General features: G+C 45.2%; 1 pseudogene; it reads right to left on the bottom strand.

Annotated features, from left to right (window-relative positions):
* Positions 1-871: 871 nt before the first annotated feature.
* On the bottom strand, positions 872-20,434 carry LOC136653404 (vomeronasal type-2 receptor 26-like; annotated as a pseudogene).
* Positions 20,435-20,852: the final 418 nt, after the last annotated feature.

Here is a 20,852-nt window from a genome sequence, read left to right as displayed (position 1 = left end):
CTAAGTGAATGCTTGTTCCCTTTCCTCGGGGCTGCATTGTGTCTGCACCAGCATTGTGCATTCATAACAGTCATTCATGTCTAAAAAGGAAAAGATGTGGTCTTGATTGTACCATGCCATGAAACTCAACAAAATACCATAATTCTTTTTTCTTCTGACCAATAGCATTCTATCTTGTCGGTCTAAGGGCCAATTCTATGCTTACCTAGTGCTGGCACTGAGCCCTAGCCCGTGCGCTAGGTACTATAAACATGCCATAAAGCACGTTTATGCTACATGGGGAGTAGGGAGCACTGTGCCCAGTACCAATATGTATGTAGTCATACATGCTACATGGAAGGTCAGCCATTGACTGATCTGTTAAGGTGAGAACCTAAATGGTTAATTCTCTTTTCTAGGTTTAGGAAAAGAACAGAAAATAGAGCCAGAAGCATGACCGTGTTTTTCTGTGCCAGGTAGGAGTTACTGTGTCACAATGACTGATGAGAACAATAGTTGGAAACCCCTTTTGGGGAATTACAAAGTTGTAGGGTTCACCAAGATCTTTCATAACCAAGGTAGTGAATAGTAAATGAGGTTCAAATGACATAGTACTTGGGGGGAAGAGGCTTTTCCTGAACTTGTTTATGTCAAGGCATAAAGGTTACTGATGGGATGTGGTCTTTGGGAAGAACGAGACTAGAGTAGCACGCAAAGAAGATCTCTATCCAGGATCCTGTAAATTGGCTTGTGATTGATCTACCATTGTAAGAATAAACCCTCTAAAATTCTTTAAAGAGTTTTGACCCTTTTGAAGTGCATCAATCAACCAATACCAATTTTTTTCCATCATTGACAGTCGCTTCTCAGGGTTTCAGACAGGACTGGGCTGTCAGTCTTTTCTTATTGTCAGTTGTTCCTTGTTGTTCAGCTCAGGCCTCAGCACAATGATGTAACATTTGGGGAAAAAGATGCAGCCCAGCAGCCCAGCACTAGAGGACAAGATAGAGAAGATCTCCACAGCAATCATGTTTTTTCCCTTCGTGCTCACGTAGGTAGGAATAAAGGAAAGCCAAACACTGCAAAAGACCAACATGCTGAAGGTGATGAATTTGGCTTCATTGAAGCTGTCGGGTAGTTTCCTGGCAAGAAATGCCACAGAGAAACTGACAACAGCCAAGAAGCCCATATAGCCCAGGACACAGTAAAACATAGTCACAGATCCCTCGTTACATTCCAGTACAATTTCCTCCAGCACTGAATGCTTGTCAGTGTCTGGGAAAGGAGGAGACGTTGCCAGCCACACAATACAAATGCCTGTTTGAATGAGGGAGCAGGAAACAACAATGGAGGTGGCCAGTCTTGTCCCCACCCACTTTCTCATCCTGCTTCCTGGCTTTGTGGCCATGAAAGCCAGAACCACTGTGATGGTCTTTGCTAGACGCAAGAAACAACCACAGAGAAGATGATGCCAAAAACAGTTTGTTGGAGGAGACACGTCACTTTTGTGGGCTGTCCAATGAAAAGCAATGATGAGAGGAAGCAGAGCAGGAGGGAGATGAAGAGGGTGTAGGTGAGGTTGCGGTTGTTGGCTTTGACGATGGGAGTGTTGTGGTGTGTCCTAAATGTTTTTAGCACCAGAGCTGTGATCAAGGAAAACAAAAAGGCAGCAAAGGCCAAACCGATTCCCATAGGTTCTTCATAGGACAAGAAGGTCACAACCTTGGGAATACATTCATCTCTTTTTTGGTTTGCATAGCTTTCATCTGTGCATCCGTAACAGTCATTCATGTCTGCAAAGGAAATTGTATGGTCTTGATTACACCAACATGCTATAAAACTCAGCAACATGCTATAGTTCTTTATCCTCTGACAGGTAGCATTCCACTGTTCACATTAAAGGATCTATTCCAAGCAGATCCTGTGAAATGTAGCAGAGGATGGTTTAAGTGGTTGGGAATGTTGGGTTATAACTTACACTTTCAGCCCAATTCTATCCTCCCCCAAATTCTATCCTCGCCCATTTGTTCAGCAGTTACAAAAAATAGGCATGCTGTATTCAGCAGCAAAGGTAGATCCCCTTACCCCTCTCCTAGAACTGGCGCTAGCACAAGTCCGAGTTGAGAAAGGGGCCCTTGAGGCCCCTTCCAGATGGGATAGGACCCAATGCATGCCATTGCCACTGGATCCACCCCTCCCATAACTCCCCATCCCCTGTTCCTCCCTATCCTGGTCCACTTTCGCCCCTTCCATTTGGCCTTCCCCCACCCCTTCCCTCCTCTCCCACTGGCTTTCCAGCTCCAGATAGCTTCCCACTAGTGCTCCAGCAACTTGGAAGACTACTGGAGTATGCTTTATGGCTGTTTCTGGCAACTGCCACCAGCAAAATGTAGTGCAGGCGTGTGCTGCTTAACAACAGTTTGCTTAACTACGAACCGCATATATGATGGTGGTCAAAGAACAATAAAGATGTTCTTAATGAGGCAATCATATCCCCCATAGCCTGCAGTAGAGTGTCTGTTTACACAACAGAGAGGCTCTTAATGCAAAGGAGAGGCAATTTATCTCCAGTAGCCTGTTCAGCCAGCTAGTGTCTGGCAGGGAGTGTCTGTTAACACAACAAAATCAATAGATTGGATTGAATGTTTACTCAATGACCTAATTGCATAACAACAAGGTTAGGAGAACATATCCCCGTCGTTAAGTGGCACACACCTGTATTGGGCTGTCAGTCCCATAGTCATTAAATCATGGTAATACACATTTACTCGAGACTTTACATTATTTCTTCATCAGCTTTCTGCCAGTTAACTGGTGACTTCCTAACTAACCACAGAAAAGGTGGAGAGTGTCCTACGTTTAGCAGGGGAGAGCAAATGTCCTTATTCTGCCATTATAGCGTCTCCGCAGTGGAAGTGTCTGACTTGTCTATTTTTTTCGTTTGTGAACTCTAAGAGAACAGCGAACCATCTTTCCTTTTGCTAGGTATGTTTAGGAACACAGTCATCTGTTTTGATACCTCTGTGCAGTCTATTCCTTACCTTTCTGATTTGAAATCTTCCCTTCTGGACATAGGACACACTCATAGCAGCAAAAGGGCTCCCCCTCCTTCACTCTCTTGCTAAATCCAGGGTAGCAGCTCCTGCTACATTTAGAAAGAGGTTGTACCTGAACCATAAATGAAAGAAGAGGTGGAGAAGCAGGAAAATAATATGCATGGTTACCGACCTTATGTTTCTTGGGCCATTTTGCATGTTATCAAAGTGAGGAAGCATCTCAGGAATGGACGAATGTACTTGTATTTAAGTAGTACCACTTGATACGCTACAAACTGTTGCTCCATTTCTTTACAGGTCAAGCCTATTAGCGAATTTTCCATTCGCGGATCTGGCTCAGCCCAGGTGCTCTGGACCTACGTTCCAGCACAGGTTAGGATTAATTAATAAGTTCAGTCCTTTTAACTATTTTCAAATAAAATGCATGCAAGTGTACAGCAAGCAATGAAGGAGAACCTGGAGCATCAACTGTTTCATCAATTCATAAAATGTCTGGAGGCAGGCTGTGCAGCATGGCCTTTCCCAGTTTGAAGAGACACTTGGCCAACAGTCTGAGGCTAAGAGGCAAAGAAGGAAGGCCCATAGCCAGGGAGACAGACCAGGGACAGACTGCACTTGCTGCCAGTGTGGAAGGGATTGTCACTCCCGAATTGGCCTTTTCAGCCACACTAGACGCTGTTCCAGAACCACCTTTCAGAGTGCGATACCAGAGTCTTTCGAGACTAAAGGTGGCCAACATGAACAGTATTTATAGGGGCTCCTACTAACTGGGAAAAAAGAAAAAGAAAAACTTTGCTTGTCATGGATGAAACTTATTTAATTCTCACTCAGCACAGGAAGTCTTCCTTGACTTGCCAACAACACCCTCCTACCTGATTAAACCATCTGTGCCATGTGAGGACATCCTCATTGATGGTGAAAGCCTGGTCTGGAGGAGCCTGGGGATCCACACTCCCAACTTTAATTCTATGAAAGGATTGATTGGAAATAATCCAGTTGATGATATCAAATCCTGCAATTAATTCCCCATTTTGGTCAAAAGAAACTTTGTCTCCTGCACTGTTGTTAAATGAGACGATTCTCAGAAACTAGATAGAGAAAGGAAGTGTCAAGGGTATAGAAAGACTGCACTTGGAAGTTGGAGACGATCATTTATGTACTTCTTTTACTTACATCTAGGAACAGTGTAAGAGTCCAATCCTGGGCTCAGGGTGCTGGCTCACCACTGGTGCGCACTGCCTTATGGCACGTTTGCGGACCCTACTATCAGGTGAGCGCCGGTAACAGCCCAGTGCTGGCTGATGCCAGGCTACTGCCAGGCAGTCACCCAACCTCCGCCACTCTGCAGTCACGTGGACCGCCAAGCAGCACAGAGGTAAGCAGGGGTGTGGGGGCAGGCAGGGAGGAGGCGAACCGGGGAGGGGGAGGTGAGCAGAGGGCGGGGAGAGGGTGGGGACAAGGCATGGAGGGGGCGGGGAGAGGGCAGGTAGAGGCATGTTGAGGGAGGGAGGCAGGACTCAAAAGTCACCATGTTGGGCTCACTGCCTGACATGAAGACACTTGATTCACCACTGACCTTTGAGTTGGCAGTGAATCGAGTAATCCCATTGTGAGGCTAGTGCGCTTACCGGGGAAAGGGAACAAAAGTCCCCTTCTCCTGAAGTGCCACCACCGGCTGCTTTGGGCACTCAGGATGCGGCGGCAGCCATTTTCAGCGCCACAGCATCCACACACCCCAGTCAGCTCAGGATTGGGCTGTAAATTGGTAAAAACAATATAGCACTGCCAAAACACGAAATTGGGCTTATAGAACAACAAAATGTGGTATCCTGCTCAATTAGTGAAATAACACTGACATTTACTTATTAAAGTAGGTGCGGAGCATCTGTGAATCGTCCCGAGTGCTTCTGTGTGACTGAGGGCGCAATTCTAACCCCTTATGTCAGCAGTTTCCAGCACTGGCATAGCAGTGTCAATGGGACATGTGCTGCATCCTGCAGTTGGGCGTCACTCACGGAGGACTCCTCAAAGTAAGGGAGTGTTTGTTCCCTTACCTCAGAGCTGCATTGCCCTTAAGTCAGTGCTGGAAAGCACTGACATGATGGGTTAGGACTGCGCCCTAAGCCATTTCTGCCCAAGATTGCATATGCGCAACAGGGATCAAATGTGTACACCTGTGGGTGGGCAACTATGGGCTAAGCATCTGACTCCCTTGGAGTTCTGTTGCTTTCACTGGCTGTAAAGTCTTCTGAGAATGCTCAGAAGCTGCCAAGGAAAATGCATGGAGCCCTATGGAAAGTGAAACTGAGTGACACGTTTATTCATGTTTCCTCATGAGTAAGTGACTGTGCTTTGGTCCAGTGGAAAGGACAGGCTGAGCGGAATGCAAGGACACCAGAATGGTCCCAGTCTGATGAACCAGGCCCCAAAAACATGCGAGAAGGAAGTCCCTCCCTCCAAGCAGATAAGTGTATTGAAAGCTATGAAAAGTAAAACTGAGCTAAGAGTTTGCGTTTACTGATGATTAAGCAAATACTTAATGGTTCCTTGCTATGTTTTTTTTGCTTGCTCTTTAAAACTACTTTGTTTCCATAGCAATTCAATGCTATGTTCAAATCTGTTGGTTCAAGTTGCTATCTCCTCAATGGTTTCCTTTGCCAATGTCTTAATTTGTTTGTGTTTGGTAGCACAGGGTTCATTGTAGTTGTTCATCCAAGTAGCAGGCACATCTTAAACAGCTCCTGTAAGTTTAATTCAAGTAGTTGACTATGTAGTTGTGCTCTTCGGGCAGGGTGAGCAGATGTCATAACCACAAAAGATGACCAGGCACCCCAAAATGTAGCATCCAAGAAAAATGTAGGACAAGACAAAGTAGAAGCTAAAAACACTTGTATATGGATTTCATGTGGTTAGTTTAAATGCTATATTATTAATTATTAAATTTAAAACTGTGTTACATTTAATTTATTAATTATAAGAAGGCTATGCGCTGCCTGCTCACAGGGAAAAGGAAGATATTTATGTTCTTTTCCAGGACATGAGGCTTAAAAAGAGGACATGTCCTGGATAAAGAGGATGTCTGGTCACCCTGTCTTCGGCTGTGTGTGCGTGTGTGTGCGTGCATGTGTGTTGTTGTCAGGACAGTTTGGCCCATGCTGCAGAAATTTGCTGTGTGAGCATGGCAAGGCCTTAACGCCTGGGCCCTGTGTATGTATGTAAGCCCATGGCCAAAGTAAGGCTACCTGTGTATGTACCACATGACTCTGGACTGGCCAATCAAGATAATGTAAATGTGCTGAGTCACTGTGACTGTGCAGCCCCAATGCAAGGGAATGTAAGAGGTACAAGTGCATCTAGGGAGGCTGATTCAATAGAGTCACAAGTCATGAGTACACATGTGTGTTATGCCTGTTTTATTCCTGTGGCTATGCCTGCTGACAGCCACATGCGTAAAAACATATATACCCTCTATACAACAGTGATTACACTCGATAAAAATGCTTTAAGATTGATTAAAATATTGATTAAAATATTATTGATTGATAAATTGGTTAAATATTAATTTGGAATAAAAACACATAACACCGTTATAACACTGCTTTCAGCCCCCTTTCTAAGGATAGCACCGCTGTCCATGAAAAATAAAACCGCTTTAGACTGCCACTACTTGCATCCCTTTTTCCATAAGAATGAATACTTGAAGAGTTTGAGATGCAGCCTATTCTATGGCGCAAAGGGAAATTTCTAACACACTGGATAGTGATTGCTGCTTATATGAGAAGGAAAACAGCAAAGGATGTTTGAATCTGTCCATTCTGCATTTCAACCTGAAAGTGCTCAGAAACAACATGGGGAACTGGACAAAGGAAGGATCTGGGGAGGCGGTTTGTTTACAGATACGGCCTGCTTTAACACCCAATGCACACTGCTTTGCTACATGAGGAGGCTGATTCCATTACCTGCCACAACTGCTGATTCTGGAGCTTCAGTCCCCTTTCTTCAACAAGGGCTCTATGTGGGAGACTAGAGAAGGACATGGCATGTAAAGCACGGGCCACAGCATGGACAGCATTGTAGACACTATAGCTGTGTCCAAGCATGCTCATTTCAAAGAAAGGTCCTGGAAGACTCTCCAGCGTCTCCTGCCCTGTGCAAATATCTTCATTCACTGTGCCTTGGTCTGAATCTGGGAAGACACAGTTGAATGCGCTTTGCCAGAAACTTCTGATAAAGCCATCTCCATTGGTGCTGGATGGGTTTTTGCCCTCAAGAAACTGGCGGAATCCTGGTGGGTCATTGGTGTGAATTGTGAAGGATATCACACCATGGAATGTTTCTGCATCCCAAATCCTTTGAAAGGGATTCAATACAAACTCTATCTGGGCAGTCATTATGCAAACTTTACCTTTTCCTGTACTTGTCATGTGTTCCTGTTCTGACAGATATGGGAACCATCTCAGAAGTGTCATCGCATCAGATTCTCCATAGACAACCACCACATTGGCTTTAGCGCCCATGATTATATCATGTGTTTTTGCCCCACTTTGCATCTTGTTAGTCATTTCAGAGACAAAAGTCATTCGGGGGATTCGTTCTATGAAGTTGAAACAGATGCCTCTCTGGGAAAACAGCGGAACCACCATCTGCACAAATCTCTCTCCATCATCATTTTCCATAGTCACGAGCCCAATCCATGTCCAGCTGAAATGCAGAAGTAAGGAGAGAATTCCTGAGTACTGAACCTCTCCCTTGGGGACCATCTGGTAGAAGGGAATTCCTGGGGTTTTATCACCTCTCATTGGAGCAGGGCCGTAGATGAGCTAATGAGGTCAGGGGAGGAGAGAAAATAATACACTTTATATGAGTTTTTCCAAATATTCAAAACATTTTATATCCAGTATGTTCCAGAATTTTTTCAACAATCCTATAGTGCAGTGTTTCTCAAATGTGGGTCAGAACCCACTAGGTGGGTTGTAGCAGCGCAAGACGTTGCTTTGGGAAACAACCAAGGCTTCTGGGGCCTTGTTGTTTGGTTGGATTGCAGAGGCACTGAGAAAGTTTAGATTATAAACAGGAACAGCGAGGCGCAGAGCAATGAATGAGAGCCGGGAGACAGGTCTCCGAAGGTTGATGCAGAGAGGCTTGAAGCTGGAGCAGATCTGACTTCTTTGCCCTGCCTCTGCAAGCTTTCTTTATTCTTAAACATGTCACAATCCCTTGCAATACAAATTACACTAACAGCTTCTAGCTGGCCTGGCTAACCGCAACACATTCTTAAGATAAAGCTCTTTCTTTAACATTCTGTTGTTTTCTAGCACTGGCTTTCAGACACTCAGCATATCTTAAGGCTGCTCTCCAAAGAGTGTGCTCTTTGCGCAGATGCAGAGTGTGCTCTGCTTTGTTGCCACATATGCTAAGACATCTCAAAGCTCAGTGCCTGTGCACATAAATACTACAGTGGGTCACGAGCCAATCTGAGGTGGTTCCCATTCATTTCAATATTTTATTTTTAATATATTAGTATTGATGGTAACATGATATGTGACTGCATTTGGAAAAAAGTTACAGATGTATATGCTTCAACAATGATAGTCAATGGGGCTTACTCCTGGGTAAGTGTGGATAGAATTGCAGCCTAGGATTGTTAAAAATTTTCCTGCATGATGTCACTTCTGGCTATGACACCACTTTCAGGTTAATGACATCACTTCTGGTGGGTCCTGGCAGATTGTCATTCTCATATATATATGAGAGTGGGAGAACCAGGGCTTCCTAGACATCCATTCAGTGGATTCTGGTTTTTGAAATCTCATTTCTTAACCACAACAGTATGCCCAGGGATGCTGCACCCCAAAGCGCCACCCAATGCATTCTGGGGTCCAAAACCTCTGTATGGAGGAAAAGTCCATCACAGGTTACGAGTTATGACTCTGTGCAGACTCTGGATTTTAGAGATAGCCTGTGTCTGAATGGCAGATGCAAGGGCATGACGAGATACAGGTCTCGTGTAGTCCTAGAGGCATCTGGTGAGCCACTCAGAAGTACAGGAAGTTGAATTAAATCAGCCTGATCCAGCAGGGCTTTTCTTTTGCACTTCTGTCTTTCTCTTTGTTTCAGAGCCTACAATGGTGGCTTTCAGTGGCTTGCACATTGCCAACAATAAACCAATAATGCATACAAAAAATAATAGACCTTTTTGTTGATGTTTCAGGATTGGCATGGTTCTTCCCTGATAGCACCGTTCAAATGATATCCTGGTAACTGTTAACACAGGCCAACACACATTTTGCTTCCTTAAGCATTACACCAATTCCTGGGTATATTTGGGGTGCCGATTCCAAAAAGGGTATCTATTTTGCCCTATCACATCTAGTTTAGCAGACATGGCATAGCCTCTTTAGTGAATGGTTCAAGCGGCTTCCTCATGAAGAAGCCTGCAGCATGGCTTCCTCATGAGGAAGCTGCTTGAACCATTCACTAATGAGGCTATACTATATCTCCAAAACTAGACGTGATAGGGCAAAATGGATGCCATTTTTTGAATCGGCACCCCAAATCCATATCAAACCACCATAAAGTTTGGGAAAAAACTTTTCTGACCCTCAGTTTTGTAGGCCTGTGTAATCAGCGGTAAATAGGCAAAGTGATCAGTAGATCATGCAGAAAGCAATAACAACATGGAGCATGAAACCACTGAACGGGGTGAATGTATCCTTTAATATTGTAAAGATGCCCAGGTTCTTATTCAAACCATTCAAATCACAAGAATAACCTACTGATTCTCCTTTACAAATGGGCCCATTCTAATGCGTCCTTTTCTATCTTTGAAGCACAAAACAAAAACTGGAAGGACAAAGGAAGTTGGAATGAAGTGATAACTTCTCAGAGGACATCAACAGAGATAAAGTCATCCTACCTGTGGAACCTTATAGATATCCAAGAGAGTTGCCACATGGAGGGAGACTCGGGAATCCACTCCCCCAATGACTGCTATCAGTTTATGCTGGTTGTCACACTTATAGTTGGGGACAAATCTCTCTACTGAGGATAGCAGTAACATTGTGACATGATAGGACCACTTGTCACTGAAATAGCTGTCATAGATGTGGAAGCCCAGAGTGACATTGGGTAAGATGTGGGGATGTTCATTGATCTCCTTCACTGCAAAAGCCAAGGCCAGAATGTGCTGGTAATGTTTTGTTATTATTCTAGAATGAGAGTTATGTTCTTTATCACAAAAGTTTTCCAAACTGTAGTTTAATTATTGAAGTTTGGTTCTGCACATGTTTAAACTTTTTTTTTTAACATTTATATGTTGCCTTTCATCAAGAGATATAGGACCCATCAACTAAAGGACAACATGTGCTTCTCTGATCAGCTAGGGGTACTGTGTTGTTTCGGATGCTGTAGTGGGGATGCACTAGAAATAGATGTACCATGAAACATTCCAAGAAGCAACCAATCCATTTTGGTATCAAGTATCAGGAGACTATAATGGTGATCACAGTGATGGGAATCCTGAATTGAAAGATTGCTACAATGTCCTTCAGATAAAATAAGATCAAGTTAACTCTTTTTAAAAAGTTTAAATATCAAAGGGCACAATCCTATCTTGTGCTGGAACAGGCAAGCCAGGAGGTTTGCGCCGTACCCAGCATGAGATAGGACTCCACAGTGGCTCAGCCAATGGTAAGGGGAAACTCTTCCCCTTAAACCTGGGTAAATCACTGCAGCCCCTATGGGTCTCCTCAGACTTGTGCCACCTCCTGAGGAACGGGGGTTGGGATCAGCTGGATCCTAGCCCTGCCTCCTGCTCCCTGCCCATCCGTCCCCAGGACCGCCCTCAACAATTGGTCCAAGAGCCACTGTTTTGAGGCCACAGCTCTTAGAACTGAGCTTTCAACTAAGGAAATATTCAGAAATAAGAGCAAATAAAATGTAACTCCTTATGTAAGATGTTCATGTGATGCTGGTGCAGGTTCTTCAGTGAAGGCTATTGGATCAGAAAAAATGAAGGATTGAGAAGCAATGCCTCCGATAACAGCACCTCCTGGCTGGTGATACTTCTGAAGTGGAGGGTGTGGATCACGGACTTGGCATTTAGCAGCGTGAGCCTGGCATACCCAGTGAAGAATCAGTTCCAGATATAACACCACAAATGCCACCATCCTAAGCTCACATCTATATCTTCCTTCTCTAACTAGAATCTTTCTATTTGTTGGCCTGACATGATGGTATTTTTGTCTCCTAATATGCCTGAACCCAGAGATATATTGTCAAAACCGTGCAAATCAGATTGATGGAGCCTTGTCTGCTTGTTGTCTGAGCTCTAAATGGTAGTTCTGGATAGATTTATAAGGTTCATCTTGCTCTTTGCCGTATATTTTTCTGGCTACCACACTATAGTTTGGTGTGTGTTTTTTTTAGTACTTGAATTAATTACAGTCCCCAAGTTAAACATATAGGAAGGCAGTTATTAATTCTTCAATGGGTATTGCCTGTGTAACTGATGAAGAAAACATGTTTTGGGGGCTAAACAGAAGTGATGTCATCTGTTTATTTTGATAGCAAGAGACATGAGGGAATTGGAGTGTTCCACAGCAAGTTAAGGATACTTGAAGTCCAGTGGTGAGCCTACCCTTGGTGTCAACCAGGGCTAGGACTGCAGAATGCCCCCCCAACTCATTTAGGGGCCTTCTGAGCACTGGAGGAGCCTGTGTGCAGCCTTCTCCGGCTCACTGAAGGCCTTCTAGGCCTCCAGAATGCCTTAAAACATCGCTACTAGTTTTTGTCTGAAAACCGGAACTGAGGTTGAAAGGCCTTCTGGAGGCCTTAGAAGGTCTTCAGAGGGGCAGGGATGGTGCATGTGGCCTCCCTGGCCCTCCGAAGGCCTTCAGATGGGGGCAGGGTAGGTGGAGAGTTGAGGAAGGTGCCACTGCCCCTGCAGATGTGGAAGCCGGGGGCATTTGACCCCCTTGACACCCCCAGGTGCACCAGTGTAGCAGACCAATCCTAGTCCCCCCATATGATGCAGCAAGGTCAAGGAGGCTTGCTTTGTATCTGGAGGGGGGTGATGCCATGGTATGATGGGAAAGGGAAGTAAGAAAAACTTTTCCTTATCCTACTCCATCATGCCATGGTCTCCCATGGATCTCCTTGGACATGTGCCAGCTCTTTAGCTGGCGTAAGTCTGAGGTCACAAAAGGGGCATGCTGACTGTTATTGGAGGGGATAGGATTTGATGCGAGGTGCCACCCTTTCCTGCTTCCATCACGCCCCCACCCTCCCCCGTTCCACCATGTTCCTCCCTCCCCCTGCCCGTTCTGCCTCTCCTGCTGACTTATGTGACTCTGTGGGCCTTCTTCTACTTGGTGCCACACATGGGGCCATTCCAGCCTCCCCACCCATGTTCTGGCAGCTTCGAGCACTACCAGTGCACCTTTTACAATTGCCATAATAGGATTGGGCTGTTAAAATAATGGTTTGTGGGGTAAAAGTCGAGGGGGATGAAACATCTTGGCTGAAAGGTCTGTGTTACAGGCAGTGCTTTTTCAACCTCATAACATGTACACACTAGGGGTATGCATGGATCAACGTAGCTGCTAATGGCACTGCTATGCAGGAAAAGAATTAGGGAGAAGTACGGGAAAGGTGCAACAAAAATGATTTAGTGTAGTGACTTAAGCAATTTTTTCTCCTTAAATGTAAAAAAAATAGGGCCAAGCTGAACCTACTCACTCAAGTAGACAGAGGAAATCTATTTTTTCTCATTCACTCCTGACTGAACTCATGACTGCGTCAGGTGTTGTTAGGAGGCAAAATGAGGACAAGGGAAGAGAAAGGAATTCCTGAGAAGGAGCAAAGGGCAGAACAAGAGGGGGGAGAAGACAGGGACACTAGCTTGGTTTCCAGGGGGAACCTGGGGTTCTGGAAGTGTGGGTTTTTGGTTGCAGGGAAGGAAAATGAAAGCCACACTGAGTGTGCCATCAGTGTGACTACACACAGCAGGGAGTTGGTGGGACTTTGGCAAGCCTGAACTGAAGACTATGGCTACTGCTCTTCTTCTGTGTCTCAGGGACCATGAGGCAAATTTGCCAAGACCAGGTGAACAACTGTGTGTAGTGGAATCTCATAAACACAAAGAGGGCTCTGGAGCAACCACTGCCATACACCCAAGCTGGAGGGGACATGCCCCATCCACCTGGGCTTAGGGTGGAGGATCTCCAATCTGTTGTTGTAAGACCGGGTCTGGCAGTGTCCTGCGCTTTTGGACTGCCAATGCAAATAGCAGGAGCCCCTACATGCTCCCAGATGCCCAGCTGGAGCAAGTGAGAAGGTTTGGTGGAGAATCATGGGTGGAGAGGGCCAGGAGTGGCCCTGGCAGGAGGCAGCTGATGGGCTGAAGGGTGTGGATCTCAGCAGCAGCAGCACCTGTTGAGATCCTAAGCCTTCTTTCCCACCCAACCCCTGAGGCTCCTCAGATTAACAGAAGCTAAAAAGTTGGCCTAGATCTGAGGAGTCCCATTCATAATCAGGCAGCTTAGAAGGAGGTAAACTAAAGATATTTTTAGTGTTACACGCTTTGGGCTGGTGTGGGCTAGGGCTGGGCTGTTAATCATTGAGGGAAGTAGTGCAAGGGAGCCACATTTCTTTCCTGGAGGGAAGGGGCACATAGAGAAGTGGCCTACAAAGTTTATCTGGGGGGTAGCAGATTAGTTCGGGGAAGCATCATCATCTCTTCTTGCTTCCACAAGCCGTGCAAAGCAGTGGTAATTGTAGCAGCTGAAAGGACAGACAGCTGCTACAGTCACCTTAATACTTCCAACAATACAAAGGGGTCCATCTCTAGTTAGCTCATCCGAAGCTCCTCCACACAGCTGCAAAGTTCCTTATTGCACATTTGCAACAGTGTGCGTACCCATCCTGCTGGCAAAGGCTGGTGTAGGATTGGGCTGTGCGTTTTCCATAGATTTTCAGAGACACTTTGCAGAAGGGGTTCACAAACTTTATGTTACTGCAACACTTGAAAACTAATATATAAATGCAGAGGTTCTCAAATTGGTTGCGATGCCCCAGCTCGAGAAGCTCTGCCTTTGCCCCTCTAAGGGGCGGGGGGATGGTGGCGATGTGATGAGAGTTATCGTGCTGCTGGTGGGGACCCAGAGGCTTGGTTTTTACTCACCATTCTCTGCTGCAGCTTCTGGGGGAGGGGTACAGCGGGTCCTGTGGACTCTAAAAAAGAGTTTGAGAACTGCTGTATGAACATATGCTGTTACAGTTGGTCATGTCACCCAACTTGAGAACCCATGGAGTAAGGCAATCAGTCCGTCTACCTGTTGCCTACACATACTGACAGCGTTGCCTCTAAAGTGCAATTAGGTGACAACATGATCACAGCATCACTGAATGTCTGGGAGCTGCAAATTGTCATGCCTTGGACAGAATGCTGCTTCTTGTTAATTACTTTTTGGGGTTTCAGACAGGAGTCTTACCTAGTCCTAAAAATACAGGTTGAGACTCATTATTTGTGAGGGTCCCTTCCAAGAACTCATGTGGATGGCAAAAAAAACGCACTAAAGCAAATCAGTTTAAAAAACAAAGGGCACAATCCTAACCAGTTCTACTCAGAAGTAAGTTCTATTTTGTTCAATGGGGCTTAGTCTCAGGAAAATGTGGTTAGGATTACAGCCAAAGTCTCTTTGCTCTGGTGATTTAAAACAGCCTTGCTGACCTTTTGAAATGCACACAGAGGCAATCTGTCTCCAGGCGCTAGGAGGCAGCAATCCCTCCCTTTACCAGGAGCCCCAGCAAGGGGGAAAGAATGGAGAAGGTGATAATCGATGCCATTTAGCCTTCTTTCACGTGCGCAGGGGGAAGGGATGGGTGAAGCCTGCAGAGATTGATGGATTCATTGATTGTCAGCCCTCTCTGGCATTATTAAACAACTGTTTTTCTTTAATTTAAAGGGCCCTTCTCATCAGCTTTGAGATAGAAAAATCTGTGGATACTTAGATTATACCTGTAATCACTTGTATGACTGTCTCTCCGCAATAGTAAAAAGCAGTTTTTTAAACTGTGATTTTAAAGGGGTGCATCTCCAGGGATCAGAACATTCCTTCTCATTTGCAGGGGTCGTTCGTGTTGAGTCAAATCCGTGTATAAAAATATCAATGTATAATAATAATAATAATAATAATAATAATAATAATAATAATAATAATAATAATAACTTTATTTCTATCCCAAAGGGACCCAGGACGGCTAACAACATATAAAACAGATTAAAACATAATTTCACAAACAGATAAAAACACATTAAAAAACACATTAGCAGAACCCATAAAAACAGTAGTCAGATAAAAGTCAGAATAAAAGAGCACAAAACAGCAGTACTTAGAGGAACCAAGCCTGTAGAAAGCAACTAAAAGATGTATAAAAGATGTTAAAAAGGCCATGAAGTCAGAAGGCTTGATTAAACAACAAGGTCTTCAGGCCTCGCCGAAAGGTCTCCAGAGAGGGAGCCATTCTCAAGTCAAGGGGAAGGGAGTTCCACAATGTTGGTGCCACTACTGAGAAGGCCCTATTTCTTGCCGCCACCCCACGTACCTCCTTAGGCGGCGGCACTTGTAAAAAGGCCTTCTCTGATGACCTGAGAGGACAAGCCGGATTGTACGAAAGTAGGCGATCTCTAAGTTAGCCTGGCCCAGAGCAGTATAGGGCTTTAAAGGTCAAAACCAGCACCTTGAATTGGGCCCGGAAACGAATGGGCAGCCAATGTAGCCCCCGGAGAAGCGGACGGAAAGAGGCCAGACCTGTATGTTCCATTGATTGAAAAGAGTTCATCAGAGCCTTGTAACCCCCTCCCAAGATGCTCATAAGCCCTTTAGGTGTCACAAGCCAAACTTTGAGAACTCAACTATATTGGAAAGTTCTTGAGAGACACTTGCCCAAATATTATGCTGTTTACAGCTCTTGAGATTCAGCAGTAGCAACGGAAACATACATCAAAAGTTTCACTCTTTTTTTCTTGTTAGTTGTTCTCTGTTGTTCAACTTAGACCTGAACATAATGATGTAACATTTGGGGAAAAAGACGCAGCCCAGCAGAACAGCACTGGAGGCCGAGATAGAGAAGTTCTCCACAGCAACCATGTACTTCCCCTTTGTGCTCACTTAGGTTGGAATGAAGGAGAGCCAAACACTGCAAAAGACCAACATACTGCATGTGATGAACTTGCTTTCATTGAAACTGTCACGTAGTTTCCTAAATGTTCTTAGCACCAGAGCTGTGATCAAAAAAAGAAAAGACCAAAGAAAGCCAAACAGATCCCCAGAGGTTCTTCATAGGACAAGACTGCTACAGCCTTGGGAATGCATAGATCTCTTTTTTGGTTTGGTTAGCTGTCATCTGTGCATTCATAACAGTCATTCATGTCTAAAAAGGAAAAGATGTGGTCTTGATTGTACCATGCCATGAAACCCAACAAAATACCATGATTCTTTTTATCTTCTGACCAATAGCATTCTATCTTGTCGGTCTAAGGGCCAATTCTATGCTTACCTAGTGCTGGCACTGAGCCCTAGCCCATGCGCTAGGTACTATAAACATGCCATAAAGCAAGTTTATGCTACATGGAGAGTAGGGAGCACTGTGCCCAGTACCAATATGTATGTAGTCATACATGCTACATGGAAGGACAGCCATTGACTGATCTGTTAAGGTGAGAACCTAAATGGTTAATTCTCTTTTCTAGGTTTAGGAAAAGAACAGAAATTAGAGCCAGAAGGATGACTGTGTTCTTCTGTGCCAGGTAGGATTTACTGTGTCACAATGACTGATAAGAACAATAGTTGGAAACCCCTTTTGGGGAATTACAAAGTTGTAGGGTTCACCAAGATCTTTCATAACCAAGGTAATGAATAGTAAATGAGGTTCAAATGACATAGTACTTGGGGGGAAGAGGCTTTTCCTGAACTTGCTTATGTCAAGGCATAAAGGTTACTGATGGGATGTGGTCTTTGGGAAGAACGAGACTAGAGTAGCAGGCAAAGAAGATCTCTATCCAGGATCCTGTAAATTGGCTTGTGATTGATCTACCATTGTAAGAATAAACCTTCTAAAATTCTTTAAAGAGTTTTGACTCTTTTGAAGTGTGTCAATCAATGAACACCAGATTTTTTCCATCACTGACAGTCGCTTTTCAGGGTTTCAGACAGGACTGGGCTGTCAATCTTTTCTTCTTGTCAGTTGTTCCTTGTTGTTCAGCTCAGGCCTCAGCACAATGATGTAACATTTGGGGAAAAAGATGCAGCCCAGCAGCCCAGCACTAGAGGACAAGATAGAGAAGATCTCCACAGCAATCATGTTTTTCCCCTTCGTGCTCAGGTAGGTAGGAATAAAGGAAAGCCAAACACTGCAAAAGACCAACATGCTGAAGGTGATGAATTTGGCTTCATTGAAGCTGTCGGGTAGTTTCCTGGCAAGAAATGCCACAGAGAAACTGACAACAGCCAAGAAGCCCATATAGCCCAGGACACAGTAAAACATAGTCACACATCCCTCGTTACATCCCAATACAATTTCCTCCAGCACTGAATGCTTGTCAGTGTCTGAGAAAGGAGGAGACGTTGCCAGCCACACAATACAAATGCCTGTTTGAATGAGGGAGCAGGAAACAACAATGGAGGTGGCCAGTCTTGTCCCCACCCACTTCCTCATCCTGCTTCCTGGCTTGGTGGCCATGAAAGCCAGAACCACCGTGACGGTCTTTGCCAACATGCAAGAAACAGCCACCGAGAAGATGATGCCAAAAGCAGCTTGTCGGAGGAGACACGTCACTGTCATGGGCCGTCCGATGAAGAGCAACACGCAGAGGAAGCAGAGCAGGAGGGAGATGAGGAGGGTGTAGGTGAGGTTGCGGTTGTTGGCTTTGACGATGGGAGTGTTGTGATGTTTCCTAAATGTTCTTAGCACCAGAGCTGTGGTCAAGGAGAGCAAAAGGGCAGCAAAGGCCAAACCGATCCCTAGAGGGTCTTTGTAGGACAAGAAGGTCACAATCTTTGGAATACATTCATTTCTTTTTTGGTTTGGACAGTTTTCATCCGTGCATCCATAACAGTCATTCATGTCTGCAAAGGAAAAGGTATGGTCTTGATTACACCAACATGCCATGAAACTCAGCAACATGCTATAGTTCTTTATCCTCTGACAGGTAACATTCTGCTGTTCATATTAAAGGATCTATTCCGAGCAGATCCTGTAAAATGTAGCAGAAGATGGTTTAAGTGGTTGCGAGCACTGCGTTATAACCTACATTGTCAGCCGAACCCTATCTTACAAACCCCCCTCCCCCACTTGATCAGCAGTTGCAAATAATGGGCATATTGTATTCAGCAGCGAAGGTAGATTCCCTTTCTCCTCTCCACATACCTCCCACTCTACAGTGGGTCTCCTGGAACTGGCGCTCGCACAAGTCCGAGTTGAGAAAGGGGGCCTTGAGGCTCCTTCCATATGAGAAAGGACACGACGCATGCCATTGCCACTGGATCCACCCCTCCCATAGCTCCCCATCTCCTGTTCTTTCCTTATCCTGCTCCCATTTTGCCTTCCCCCAAACCATCCTTGGCTTACGTGCTCTGGATAGCTTCCCACTAGTGCTCCAGCAGCATGCTACTTGGAAGACTACTGGAGCATGCTTTATGACTGTTTTTGGCAACTTCCAACTGTAAAATGTAGTACAGGCATGTGCCGCTTAACAACTGTTCGCTTAACGACGGACTGCATATATGATGGTGGTCAAAGGACAATAAAGATGCTCTTAATGAGAGAATCGTGTCTCCCATAGCCTGCAGTAGAGTGTCTGTTTACACAACAGAGAGGCTCTTGATGCAAAGAAGAGGTGATCTATCTCCAGTAGCCTGTTCAGCCAGCTAGGGTCTGGCAGGGAGTGTCTGTTAACACAACAAAGTCAATAGATTGGACTGAATGTTCACTCAATGACCTAATCGCATAACAACAGGGATAGGAGAACATGTCCTATATTGGGAATATCCCTGTATCAGGCTGTCAGTCCCATAGTCATTGACAGTAAACCATGGTAACAAGCATTTACTCGAGACTTTACATTATTTCTTCATCAGCTTTCTACCAGCTAAATGGTGACCTGCTAACTAACCGCAGAAAATGTGGTGAGTGTCTTACGTTTAGCAGGGGAGAGCAAATGTCCTTCTGCCCAGCATAGCACCTTCCCAGCGGAAGTCTATTGTCTATTTCTTGAACTCTACGAGAACAGCAACCATCTTTCCTTTTGATGTCATATGTAAACTGCTTAGACAACAATTTGAGATAATAATAGATAATTCAATCAGACACTGAATGGAGCTAACCCCAGCAATCTCCCAATTTGCTAGATATGTTTCTCAGGAATACAGTCACCCGATTTGATACCTCTGTGCAGACCTTGGTTCCAGGATTAGGTTAGGATTGGGCTGTCTGTTAAATAATAAATTCAATCCGTTTAACCATTTCTGAATGAAATGCATGGAAGTGTACAGCAAGCAATGAAGGAGAACCTGGAGCATCAACTGTTTCATCAGTGTATAAAATGTCTGCATCATAGTATTTATAGAGGCTCCTATTCATAGGAAAAAAAAAAAAAACTTTGCTTGTCATGGATGAAACTTATTTCTCACTCAGCACAGGAAGTCTTCCTGGACTTGCCAACAACACCCTCCTACCTGATTAAACCATCTGTGCCATGTGATGACATCCTCATTGATGGTGAAAGCCTGGTCTGGAGGAGCCTGGGGATCCACACTCCCAACTTTTACTCTATGAAAGGATTGATTGGAAATAATCCAGTTGATGATATCAAATCCCGCAATTAATTCCCCATTTTGGTCAAAAGAAACTTTGTCTCCTGCACTGTTGTTAAATGAGACGATTCTCAGAAACTAGATAGAAAACGGAAAGTCAAGGGTATAGAAAGACTGCACTTGAGATGATCATTTATGTACTTCTTTTACTTATATCTAGGGATAGTCTAAATTGGTAAAAATGAAATACCACCGCCAAAACAAAAGTTGGGCTTATCAAACAACAAAATGCAATATCCTGCTCAATTAATGAACTAACATTGATATGTACCTATGAAAGTGGCTGCAGAGCGTCTGTGAATTCTCCCAAGTACTTCTGACTGTGTGACTCAGAGCCCAATCCTGAGATCCGTGGCATGGTCCTTACGGCATGTTTGCGTGGTTTACCGCTGGGTTCCCACCGGAACTAGCCCAGCGGTTGCCAAGTTCCCCAGCTCCGTGGTCCCCCGGACTGCTGCGCTGTGGAACGGGAGGCAGTGGCGTGGCCGGGGGCGTGGGGGAGGCGTTCCGAGGAGGGGGGAGCATGGCCGGGGGTGTCGGGGTGGTGTGTCGGGGGCGGGGGAGAGGCGGATCTGCGGAGCTGAGCTCGGCAGGATCCAAGGCGCTCGTGCAGGGCTGCTCACTCTTCACGAGCACCTTTACTTTAGAGGTGACCTTTTGGTTGCCGCTAAAGTGAGTAGCCTCATTGCGGGGCTGCTTCCCTTACTTGGGGGAAGGGGATGAACATCCCCTTTTCCCAAGGAGCCTCCCATGGTAGCGCAGGTGGCGCAGGATCTTGTGGCAGCCCTCCGTGGAGCCACCAGGTTCGGGAGCGCCGGGCAGCTCAGGAATGGGCTGCCCGCCATTTCTGCCCAATGTTGCATATACATAGCAGAGATCAAATGTGTACGCCTGTGGACTGGACAACTATGGGCTAAGCCCCTGACTTGCTCACAGCTCTGTT

Source organism: Tiliqua scincoides, chromosome 5 (assembly GCF_035046505.1).
Source record: "Tiliqua scincoides isolate rTilSci1 chromosome 5, rTilSci1.hap2, whole genome shotgun sequence".
Lineage (NCBI taxonomy): Eukaryota > Metazoa > Chordata > Lepidosauria > Squamata > Scincidae > Tiliqua > Tiliqua scincoides.
This window is presented reverse-complemented; position numbering and strand designations above follow the sequence as displayed.